Below are 13,115 nucleotides of genomic sequence, written 5' to 3'. Positions count from 1 at the left end.
AGAGTTGGTTTAGTATACACTCACCTAAAGGATTATTAGGAACACCATACTAATACGGTGTTTGACCCCCTTTCGCCTTCAGAACTGCCTTAATTCTATGTGGCATTGATTCAACAAGGTGCTGAAAGCATTCTTTAGAAATGTTGGCCCATATTGATAGGATAGCATCTTGCAGTTGATAAAGATGCTCTATTGGGTTGAGATCTGGTGACTGTGGGGCCATTTTAGTACAGTGAACTCATTGTCATGTTCAAGAACCCAATTTGAAATGATTGGAGCTTTGTGACATGGTGCATTATCCTGCTGGAAGTAGCCATCAGAGGATGGGTACATGGTGGTCATAGAGGCATGGACATGGTCAGAAACAATGCTCAGGTAGCCCGTGGCATTTAAACGATGCCCAATTGGCACTAAGGGGCCTAAAGTGTGCCAAGAAAACATCCCCCACACCATTACACCACCACCACCAGCCTGAACAGTGGTAACAAGGCATGATGGATCCATGTTCTCATTCTGTTTACGCCAAATTCTGACTTCACCATTTGAATGTCTCAACAGAAATCGAGACTCATCAAACCAGGCAACATTTTTCCAGTCTTCAGCTGTCCAATTTTGGTAAGCTCATGCAAACAGTAGCCTCTTTTACCTATTTGTAGTGGAGATGAGTGGTACCCGGTGGGGTCTTCTGCTGTTGTAGCCCATCCACCTCAAGGTTGTGCGTGTTGTGGCTTCACAAATCTTTTGCTGCATACCTCGGTTATAACGAGTGGTTATTTCAGTCAAAGTTGCTCTTCTATCAGCTTGAATCAGTCGGCCTATTCTCCTCTGACCTCTAGCATTAACAAGGCATTTTCGCCCACAGGACTGCCGCATACTGGATGTTTTTTCCTTTTTCACACCATTCTTTGTAAACTCTAGAAATGGTTGTGCGTGAAAATCCCAGTAACTGAGCAGATTGTGAAATACTCAGACCGGCCCGTCTGGCACCAACAACCATGCCGCGCTCAAAGTTGCTTAAATCACCTTTCTTTTCCATTCTGACATTCAGTTTGGAGTTCAGGAGATTGTCTTGACCAGGACCACACCCCTAAATGCATTGAAGCAACTGCCATGTGATTGGTTGATTAGATAATTGCATTAATGAGAAATTAAACAGGTGTAATAATCCTTAAGGTGAGTGTATATGATATAATATAACAGTCATTATATCACTGGAACAGATTGGTTTCTGCATGTTTCACATCATTAAAAAAAAGGTTAAAAATTATAAAATAAAAGACAGAAAACGATGACATAAGAGTTAACTTATGCACATTTTCAGTGACATAAGACAATTAGGGAAGCCTTTTGAAATGCTGATATAGGCATATATATTTAGGAATTTCGAAATTAAATTGATATCTGAGCACCAAAAGGTTTTTATTTATTTCATGTTACATTGCTACTTGTTTATTTATTTGTTTGTTTGTTAGTTTGATTGTTTTTAATGAATCTGTTCATTCAGATTATTTGCTTAAGTTATACATTGGATAAAAATTTTGTTAGATTTGATCAATGTACAGTGGAAAAAAACATAACATTTTGACTGTTGGGGAAAAAATCTGATTTAAGAAAAGTTTTTTTTTTTTTTTTAATTAATGCTTTTCTAAAGAAGACAATTTAATACCTGAACACTTGGTTAATCAACCTGACAAACTGATAAGAACATTTACAGATGCTAACCCTGCCCTAACATGTTTTTATATTGTGGTTAAACCACAATTACCCTACTAGTTTTCTTTCTTTTATTTATTTTTTTTCTTTTTAACTAAATTTGTTTTCCTGTTTTGCTAAAATTAAGACAAATGACAAGCATTTCTGTTAAATCTGTGCTCAGTGATCTGGACCAATGGACTATCTTGTTCCAATATCTGTATATACAAAAATAAATAAAATAAAAACCCTTGCCAAAAATTTCAATTTGTTCCACTGGAAAAGGCATGAAAAAGCCAAGCGGAATTTCCTTTTACTCCTCTGCCATCTGAGGCCGAAGGGGCAGCAAAAGCTGAAATACCATGTTATGCCTTTCTTTTTTCTTTTTTTTTTTTTTAATATCCATCGCTAAGATTTTCCACCCACTGGTATGTTGTATGCATCTGGAACACATTGGAGATTAACAACCAGCCTGTGCAATATTCTTCTATTTTCAAAACAAATTTTTTAAATTGATCTTTGATAAACTGTACATTACATTTTCTTTGTACATATAGATCTCAAAAATGTTGAAAATAATTGCAATTTTAACTGTTATGGACGAGTTGTTTACAAATGTTTTGCAGTATTACATTTTTTTGTTTACTCTTTTCATGTTTTACTGACTCAGTCGTACAGTATCTGAGTGCCAGACATGGGTAAGTACAGTAGTCATGCTGGGGTTTATCAGTACTGTCCTTATGATAATGGCCGTGAGCATGCAGTATGTTCTCCTTAGAGTATAAGATTTGGTTTATACAGCTTAATGTCTTATTAGTCTTCTGTGCGGGGCAGCACAGTGGATAGCAAATAGCACAGTCGCCTCACAGCTCCATGGGTTAGAGGTTCAAATCAACCCCTGGTCTGTGTGTGCAGAGTTTGCATCTTCTCCCTGTGCTTGGTGGGTTTCCTTTAGGTACTCCAGTTTCCTACAACATTCCAAAGACATGCAATGAAGGCTCCCTGGCATTTCCAATTTGCTTTATAGTGTGTGAGTATCATTGGGTGATGCCCTAAATTACCTGGGATAGGCTCCAGACCCCTACAGCCTTACTAAGATTATGTATGTATTGATGGATGGATGGATGGATGGACGGATGGATGGATGGATGGATGGATACTACCGTTCAAAATTTTGGGGTCACTTTCTAACTCCATGATGGTTCCATATTTTTATTTCTTTCTACATTGTAAAGGAATGCTGAAGGCGTCCAAAAAATGCATTACCAGTTGACGTAAAGACTTCATAACGCCTCTAATCTGAGGTGCTGTTAATTGGTCATTTTTCAGGCTGATAACTCTGAATGAACTTCTTGTCTGCGGCAGAGGTAGGTTTTGGTCTCGCCCTCCTGGGACGGCCTTCATGAGAGCCAGTTTCATTATGGTGCTTGACGGATTTTGTAAATGCACTTGACAATACTGTTCTTGCAAGAACTATTAGAGAAAGGCCGACCTCTTAAAATGTCTTAAAATAACAACTAACTGTTGTTTTTCTTGTTGTTACGTAATTACCATAATTCCATATGTGTTATTTTATAGTTTTGAAATCCCCAGTATTGTTGTAGAATGTAGAAAATAAATCACTAAACAAAAACAAAGAAATTTGCAAGTGACCCCAAACTTTTGAACAGTAGTGTATGTATGTATGATGGATGGATGGATGGATGGATGGATGGATGGATAGTTTTACCAGAATAAATGATAAAGTTGCCACAACATACCATCTTGGCACACAACTTGGAACAAGATTTTCGCCACATGTCCTTTCTAACACAACACTCCCACATTGTTTTATTCAGGCTTGGGACTGGCTCTGCCAGCATTGGCTGGGTAGTATGGGGTGGCCATAGAGTTAATGGTTTTCCCCAAATTTCTCGTGGATGAAGGCGTAAAACTGGGTGACATTTACGGAAGACCTCAAGCACAGTACAGTGATGAGACTCTAGCTGCAGTAAAACATTTTAAGGGTGCAAAGTTTTAATAAAGCTCATATGTCTGTGAATGACGATCCTGGCCCTGGTGGTTCGGAGCCCGCTGCATTCTGTGAACATTTAGTAAGTGGAACATCTCTGAAAAGTGACAGATACCTTGTCACCAACTTGCGGAAGAGACACATCTGTCAGTGGGAACTACTGTACACACAATTATTCATCAACACTACTTGCACGTTACAGGAGTAACTGAATTGCCACATCCCCTGTGGAGTCCTGACCTCACTCCAAGAGGTCACATTTCCACATATTTGGGCCATTAAAGGAGTTCCAGGGAGGCCAGCGTTTTAGACCTGAAATAGACTTTACTGAAAAAAACTTGACCCTGATGGTATCCAAGCACTAGTGAAACACTGGCATGAGTGCATTAGTGTAGCCGGGGAGTTTTTACTTTCATAATTGTGTTCTGTTATTCTGCACAATCAAAAGTCCTGGTTTGATGTTTGATCTTGTGCATGATGAATTAAACACTTTGTGGGAGTGCTAATATAAGGTAGAGTAAAAGAGAAAAACTCAGAAAGTGTTAGTGAGAGAGAGAGAGAGAGAGAGAGAGAGAGAAGCAGCACTGTGACAATTCCTGTGATGGATCTCCGTGTCGGAATGAGTGTGAATGTTTAGCTTGGGTCTTCATAAATATTTACAGTCCACGGTGAGAGCCTCATGCTCTGGAGTGTAACTTGGACTTGCTTTGAGGGCCTGGCACAACACTGCCTGTGACCAAAAAAGGATTCTTCGTTTAATAGGGCTGCAAGGTGTGTGCGAGCATAATATATATGTGTGTGTGTGTGTGTGTGTTTGCATAAGTTGATGAGGATGACATTTTTTGCTTAACCAGCACAAGGCGTTTGTGCAGATGGAATTTTAGATGCAATTAAAACGTGGTTCTGGCACAATATAAATAAACAATAAAATGTCCCATAAATTAGTACTCGGCCCCATAGAATTCATGCTAATTAATGTTCCTATTATAACGTAGGCTGTTTTAAAAGTGTCTCATAAATGAATAGTTATTAATGGTTATTTTCAATTGTTCGTTTTATCGTCTTTATCAGAGGGCGTGATCACACATAGGAATCGCTAGAAGCAGCGGTTTGGTTTACAAATGAATCTTTCAAATGGTTATGTAATTATATCATTAACGAGTCAGGGGCAGTACGGTGGCATACGTGGGATTTACAGTAGTGTCGCGGTCTCGTATTTACAGGGTGGAGAGTTTAATTCACGCCTCAGGTCTGCGTGCTTGGTGGGTTTCCTTCTACAGTCCAGGAGCAAATTGCCCATAGTGTGTTTGAATGAGTGTTAGAGTGTCTGGTGTGCATGTGTGCCCTATGATGAACTGAAACCATGTGCATTGTGTACCCCACCTTGTGCTCCTGTGCCGTGCCAACTTCAACTTCTAAATGGATGTGTTTATAAATCATTAAATAGGAAGGGACAGGACGGTGGCTTAGTGGTTAGCTCTGTGGCCTCGCACCTCCAGGATCCAGGTTGGATTCCCACCTTGGGTCTGCGTGCATGGAGTTTGCATGTTCTCCTTGTGTTCTCCGGTTTCCTTACACAGTCCAAAGACATGCAGATTAGGCTAATTGGCATTCCCAAATTGCCTGTAGTGTATGTGTGTGTCCTGCGATGGATTGACACCTTTTTCAGGGTTTATTCTTTATGCATCAAGTTCTTAAGGATAGGCATCACATCCTCCATGACCCTAAACAGGATAAGTGGTACTTAAAATAGATGGATGAAAGGACATCATAATTTTTGTATAAGTATAAAATATGAATTTGATAAAGTGTGTGTGTTTGGAATATACACAACTGAGTAGTGTCTATTCAAAATCTATTCAAAACTCAGTCCATCAGGTATCAGGAATTATGTTGCTGTAGTATAAAAAAATTAATCCATTCTGAATACTGTATATGTGATCATGTGCCACTATTGGGGATGATGATGATTTTAGAAAAAAAAAAAAAAAAAAGTCAACAGCATCATTCATTTTCATGGTTATTTTCCAGCATAAATCAGTTAATTATATAATTAGCCAAGAAAGAGCCTTATTTGAACTAATTAGCAGATTAATCAAAGAGCGCAGATCACTTGACAACAGAGCCAGGGTAATGAAATATAACGCAAGGCCAGTGATTAACGCTCTGTAGCGACAGTGGCGCTTGATAGGGGAGGAAAAATTCAGGGTGAAATATTTCCCAGTGCTATATTTATAAACGGTTAACATAACGCACATACAAAAGCGCTCGTTTTATATACGGTATATGCATGATATTAATATTATAAACCAAAAATGTGCTCATTTAAATGATGTTTGTAAAAGATCAGCAGAGTCATATTTCATACATAACTGGTTCACACATCAAACACACACCTTGGACTCTGTACTTACTCACTAACTCATCATCTACACCACTTTATCCTGTATCTAGGGTCGCAAAGGGCCTGGTGCCACTCCATTGCAGGACACACGTACACACACTCATTCACACACGGTCAGCAATTTGGGAAACTCCAATTAGCCTAATCTGAATGTCTTTGGACTGTGGGAGGAAACCAGAGTCCCTGGAGAGAACCCGTCAGGAGGTGGGAATCAAACCCAGACCCTGGAGGTGCAAGGCAACAGTGCTAATCACTACACCACCGAGCCCCCATCCTTAAACTGTTAAATTATGCTTAATTGACTACCAGGTGTTAGGGTTACTGTAAACCAATCAGGATTGTGCATTTTCTTCAGCATTATCGAGCTGGAAAATACTTCACTGACAAAGGAGGAAAAGAAAAGTGGATCAAAATGTAGTTTTCCCTGACTATGTTCTTTAATCGTTTTTCCAGCAACGTTATTAATTTGAAGCGATATTTACGTATATTGATTGACAGGGGATCAACTGCGTAAATGGTTTAATAATGATAAATGAGTATGAGTTTAATATATGATTACATTTAATGTAATATAACCGTAACTACCTTGCCGTGAATTTATTTCAGTATATTTTCTAATTCTGCTTCTGAAATGAATTCCTGACTACGTCCCCAGAAATGACTTGGCTTCACCTGAAAGTTGGATAAAGCGTCTGGCAAATGAAAGAAATATAAAACGGCTAAAAGCTCATAATGTAATTATGTGAAAAGGAATTATTAAACTGTGACTTATTGCCATTGTGTGTGGCAATAGCGGTAATAAAAAAGCGCCGGAGAAAAAAAAAATCTGTTATAATATAAAATTAATCATATCTTGCTGTGCCTTTTAAATGTTTATGGTGATTCATGGATTCATTTTGTCTGTGTGGTGAGTGATAATGTAATATCTAGCGTTAGTGTTACGGTTTATAAACTACAACTCAAGAAGTTAAGATAAAAAATGTGTCTAGCATGTGAAACATTTGGGACAGCACATCTGCCTTTATGATTTGTAGAAGGTTTATAGGAAAAACTAGCAATCAGTTAAGTAAATAGTAACCAGCAAAGTTAGCAGAGTTGGCCTAATGGTTAGCACTGTATGCCTTGCAACTCCAGGTACTGGGTTTGATTCCTGTGTCGGGTCTGTGTGCATAGAGTTTGCATGTTCTCCCCGTGCTTAATAAGTTTCCCACAGTCCAAAGGCATGCTGATTAGGCTAATTGGCGTTCCCAAATTGCCTGGAGTGTGTGAATAAATTGTAAATGTTGGCTGTAGGTCCTACCATGGTCATACAATGGGAATAAATACAATTTCATACATGTCATCCAAGGAGCTGAGAAACTCCAGGAATTAGTTCATTGGGTTCCTTCAAGAACGTCCAACTTTGCCACTGGCTTTCGCAGTCCATAGTTGGACTACAGAGGTTCTTGGATGGATAGATGGATGGATGGATGGATGGATGGATGGATGGATGGATGGATGGATGGATGGATTCGTCAAAACATGAAAAACATTAACATTATAACCACCTAGATTTCAGGTTCTCCTTGTGGGAACAAGACCTATGGGGACATGTTGTGGTGTCTGGCACCAGTCCTTTGCCTGCTGTGGGCTGTGGGGTGAGGAACGTGTGATTTGAACTTGTTTGTCTGTCCCAGGTCTGAGGATTTTTAAAGCTAGGTCAGTGGCGTTGGGCTGTTTTCCTGCTGGACCCAAGGCGCTGTGGTGCATGGTGCCTTCTGGTACCTTTCAATCATGACCAGCATTGGCTTTTTTTTTTGGCCTTTTGTTCCAATGGGCAAGGGTGAGCCCTGGGTTTCCATGATCCTGTTACCAGTTTACTGATGTATATAGCTGGTAATCAATGTTGTTCAGTTCAAGTAATGATAGTCATATATTAGTGGATAGTGGATGATCAGTGTATATTCATTGCTGATGGTTTATCTTGCAGCAAATTATACGAGAAAAGCTTTATTCAAAGCATTCTTGATAAAACACTAGCTGAAGAAACAATTATATAATTTTCTATGTTTTGATGATAGTATAAATATAAAGATGTTTATTGATAAGGGATGTGAAAAGGTTTTGATTGACACATACACTGCTTCTAACCAACCATTTCATTAGGAACTTTGTCCAACTGTTCACTCGTCCATATTCTTATTCTGAGTTCAGAAGAGAGTTAATAATTAGATCAAACATTAGAAAAAATTTATTTCGATTATGCCGATTGTAAATAGGTGTTGGCGCCAAACTGGCTGGTTGATTTTTTTCATAAACTGTTGATTTCCTGCACAATAGGTTTTTTCTTTTCTTTTTACACATTTAGAGGCCACTTTCCATTGTGTGAGATCATAATTGGCTAGTGTGTGCTACAGTGTCCAATGTCTAGGCTCCTGGCTATGGATAGTTGTGGCATCACTGTACTTAGGACAGGTTCTGGAGTTAAAACAGAATGTTTTGAAAAAGAATCCGAGAAAGCATCCAGTGAGCAGCAGTTCTCGACTTTAAAACACCAGAGATCAGGAGAATGGCCAGAATGGTTCGAGTCTACAGTTGTTGTTGCTAACCTTTTGGCTGATGCCGCCAACAGGTCACCACAGCAGACCTTCCAATCTGCACACAACTTGGCGCATGTTTTATGTCTAATTTTATCCATGCTTAAGACCGGCACTGGCAGGAGTTTGGTCACTGAGTGGGAATTAAACCCAGGCCTTCCGCATGGCATGCGATAAACTTACCACGGAGCAACCAGTATATAAATGTATTAATTACTCTTTATAGCAGTGGTAAGCAGGAAAGCTTATGAGAATGCAGATGATAAACTGGATAAGCCTGGATAAACTACAACAGCAGAAGATAGTACCAAAAGCCATAGGGTGTGTTTACACTTGTCACTTTGGTTCGATTAAAACAAATTCTGGTGCAGTTGCTCTGTTAGTGTGAACAAATGTGAACTCTGAGCCATCCGAGCCTCTGTGCGCACCAAAAAAGCAGACCGATACCGCTTGTAAAGGTGGGTCTGCTTCTAAACAACCTCTGGTGCTTTACTAAGTCTGATTTGCTAGCATTATCTTATAATAGAGTCGAGTGTATATCTGTGACGTCCGATGTAGAGGAGGCAAGATTTGGACGGGCTACTTTCTAGCTACATCACATGCGTTAGTTAGCAAGGTACTGGACGAGTTTCAGAAAAAAAGCAATGTATAATATTTTGCTTTGGTCTAAACCAAAAGAACTGAAATGCAATTGTAAACAAACCCTTAGCTTTGTTACAACACTATTCTGAACCCTAATAATGATCCATATCACATGATTATGTCATACTTTTTTGAATGGAGTAATCCTTTTCCTTGCAAAGTCTTAGTAGCAGTGGTAAAGAAATATATTTTTCCTGCAGTGCTTGTTTGGTACTACATTATATGTGAAGTGTTGAATGAGATGATCGTGCTGCAAGAAGAATTTTCTGGTTGACCTGTCCAAAAAAAAATGGTCTGCTCCTGTTAGACCTTCCGAAAGTCTATGTATAGGCTATTTAAAGTTAAAGAAATACACAGCTGGAGCTCTTTAATAGCAAACATGTCATCCGAGGAGTTGAGAAACTCCAGGAATCAGTTCATTGGGCTCTTTCAAGATCGTCCAACTTTAGTGGTTTTACTCATGATTCATAGTAGTTTCTAAAACCGAACTTCTGGTAGTCTTAAAACAAATTCAATGGGACGGGTTTTTTCTTCTTTCTTTCTTTTTTTTTCTTTTTCTGGTTGTGTGTTGTGATCATATTTTAAAGGCTCCTAATCTGTCACTGTATATAAACGTTTGATGCTCACGGATAAAACTACAGTTCTGTCATGTAGGGTCGTTCTTTGATGCATTTATGACTGTGGTAAATGTGACAGGGTTTTTGTCCAGTTTGTTTTTCCCCCCAGAAATTAATATACAGTACAGCGGTACCTCGACATACAAATTTTATCCGTTCCGAAGGCGAGTGCTTAAGGCGAAAATTTGTATTGCAAAACGCATTTTCCCATAAGAAATAATGTAAATACAGATAATCCGTTCCAGCCACCAAAAATATTACCAATTTTCAACACTGTAATAAAATCTTTGCATATAAAAACAATCAAAACATGTAAATTAAGTAAAATATAAAATAAATAGACATTAAATCTCACTTTACCTTAATTTTTGATTCCTCTTGACACCGGCTGCTTTAAAAACCAACTTGAAAATGTCTCCCTTTTCTTCTTGCTACCGTCCTTGCTAACATTCCTGGGACCTCTTGCACAAAATGCAAAGGAATCCATAAAATTATTTAAACTCTCTTTAATTGGCTTTCCACTGACGCAAACAAGTTTTGAACAGCTCCCGGATGTACACTCGGTTCGGTCGCTCGAATGCTGAAAATACTTCATATGCAGGGGCAAATGTCTTACAAAATTTCAGGTGGAAATTCTTTCTTTTACTACCCCCACCCAGTAAAGTGTTTTTTTTTTTTTTTATGACGAGGATCCACTATAGCTCAAAGACATAAAATGTGATATGATTGCTGCAAATCTCTCAAAAAGACAAATTCCCTTTCTCTCTTTCATACGTTCCTATTTTAGCATCATATTAAACATGTATTACATATTAAGTATAGTGGAACCTTGGATTGTGAGTAACACGGTTTGCGAGCATTCCGCTGTGAAATTTGAGTTTCCATCATTTCTTATGGGAAAATTCGATTTGATTTACAAGTGTTTTGAAACACGAATTATGCTTGTAATCCAAGGTTCCACTGTACATTTGTCTGCTCCTTGTCTCTCTCGAACCCCTTTCCTTCTAGCTTTTTCTATTATTTATTTCATATTATTTTTTTAAATACAATCAATGGTTTCCTTTTTTTTAGATTTGAGTTTGCATGCTTCATGCAGGATTTTCCTCATCTCTCTCTCTCTCTCTTTCTCTCTTTTTCCTTGTGGGATGGTTGAGGGGCGGAGCCTTGGCTCTGAGTGGCGGGAGGGACTCAGACGCAGAGCCACAGGCAGGAGAGTGTGTGGCGTGTGCGTGTGTGTTTCAGCAAGAAAACGGCTGCGCTAGAGAGAGAGATTGTGTGTGTGTGTGTGTGTGTGTGTGTGTGTGTGTATGTGTGTGCATAGGACAATATAGGTCTCTAGATGAGGAGAACGCTCGGAGTGTGACACACACACGCACACATAGACACACACACACAAACTGCTGGTCAGAACAATGAGCCTCTCAGCTCCAGCGACTCTGCCCATCCCGTCTGCCTGCGTATGAACACACACTCTCTCTTTCTCTCACTCACACACACACACACGTCCCATTCGCTCACACATGCTGCTCAGTGATATGAGGTAAGGCTGTCTCAGTCTGTCCAAGGAATGAGGTTTAAATGTGTGTGTTTGTATCTGTACGCGTGTCTACATGTTGCCATGCATGTCTGTGTGTGTGTGTGTGTGTGTGCAGAGAGAGTGAGAGAGTGAGTGTGTGTAAGCATTTCTATACAAGGCACTCGATTCGTACCGCATTCTCTCTAGCCAGGGACACACACTGTTGGGACCGTGTTGTAACTGGCATGCTTGGTCTAGACAGCTCACACACACCCACTCTCTCTCTCTCACACACACACACACACACATTTACACATACAGATACCCGGCTGCAGAGCAGAAGTTTCACAGCAACTCCGCTCTCTCCAAACACACACTCGGAAAGGTGAAGCTCTGCCGCCTGGCGTGGATAAATTACATGTGACATGTTTAGCAGGGCTGCCTTTTATGGCGCACGCTCTATCTCAGCACGAGAGAGTCCAGAGAGAGAGAAAGAGAGAGAGAGGGAGAGAGAGAGAGAGAGGGAGAGAGAGAGAGTGAGCAGCAGAGAGTCAGTGTAAGAGGATCGTGAAGGGTTCACTTGCTCTCTTTGCAGCAGTCACTGGAGTCCGTACTGTACTGGAGCGGAGTAAGTACTTGTTCTTGCTGCGTGGGGAACCTCCGTGTGTGTGTGTGTGTGTGTGTTTTATCGTGTGAGTGTCTGTTTTAGTGTATTTGTATATGTGAGAGGGAGAGAGGGGGGTTGGTGGTTGTTGTTGCAGGGAACTGCGCATAAGCTCTGCTCGTAGCTCTGCAGCACAAGGTTTGATTGATAATTTGTCCTGAACTTGAGCGTTCGACATCCACGTCCTGAAAAAAAAAGACGTCTACCCGTCCGTACAAGCTCTCTGTGTCCTTGGACGTGCGTGCGGTTATGATGACCCGACTCCTGATGTTTATACTGGAGCTGCCATCAGGAAATGATTAAACTCCCCAAGTTCCTACTGCCGTCTGCACCAGTCTGGATGAAGTCTACGTTTACGTGTGTGTGTGTGTGTGTGTGTGTGAGTGGGGGGTGTATTGTGTGGTATTATGGTGTGAGATCTGGTGCACTTATGCAGGATGGAGATCACTTGGTAATAAACAGGAGCTTCCAGGTAACTTGAAGGTCGATGTCCGTTGTTTTCAAGTTCAAGACAGAAGGAGACACGTTAGCTGGCGAGTCCTGGTTGGATCGCCAAGGACATTATTGACGTGTCCGGGGTCGGAGATGACTTATCAGAATCGTGTGTGTGTGTCTGTCTGTCTGTCTGACTGTGTGAATGTGTGAAGCTAGAGAAATCACCTTTTCCGTCTAGTTGTCTCCATACTTGTGTCAAGATTGTGAAATTCAGGGAGATCCATTCCGTCTCTTCAGCAAAGAGAGGAGTTCGCTCTGGAATGCTGATGAGCATTTGTGTGTGTGTGCATGTGTGTGTGTGTGTGTGTAAGGGGGAGTTTTCATTAGAGTGTGAGGGTTAAATGACTGCTGTGCGGGTGGCACGTGGAGTCTGTAATTTGGAGAGATTATGGTGTCAGGAAGGCATTCCGAGACACAAACACACACACACACACACACACTAGTTAACCCTGCCAAAAGTCCTAATACATGACATCACCAGGCAGCTCAGAACTTGTA

At 40.3% G+C, this 13,115-nt stretch overlaps 1 protein-coding gene across 7 annotated transcripts in view; it reads left to right on the top strand.

Moving 5' to 3' along the window:
- LOC128513024 (muscleblind-like protein 1) overlaps positions 1–13,115 on the top strand; it is a 128,336-nt gene that overhangs the window by 10,450 nt on the left and 104,771 nt on the right. For 5 of the 7 annotated variants that reach the window (XM_053486621.1, XM_053486619.1, XM_053486620.1 and 2 more), the window contains exon 1: positions 11,794–12,086. The exons of 1 other annotated variant lie outside the window; for it this stretch is intronic. The gene's annotated coding sequence lies outside the window, so the exon portion shown is untranslated. Of the gene's footprint in view, positions 1–11,228; positions 11,483–11,793; positions 12,087–13,115 lie in introns of those variants that run through there. One more of the 7 variants, XM_053486616.1, reaches the window with a different exon arrangement.

This window comes from Clarias gariepinus, chromosome 25, assembly GCF_024256425.1.
Source record: "Clarias gariepinus isolate MV-2021 ecotype Netherlands chromosome 25, CGAR_prim_01v2, whole genome shotgun sequence".
Classification (NCBI taxonomy): domain Eukaryota; kingdom Metazoa; phylum Chordata; class Actinopteri; order Siluriformes; family Clariidae; genus Clarias; species Clarias gariepinus.
The sequence above is the reverse complement of the archived record's forward strand: the minus strand, read 5'-3'. Positions and strand labels throughout refer to the sequence as shown.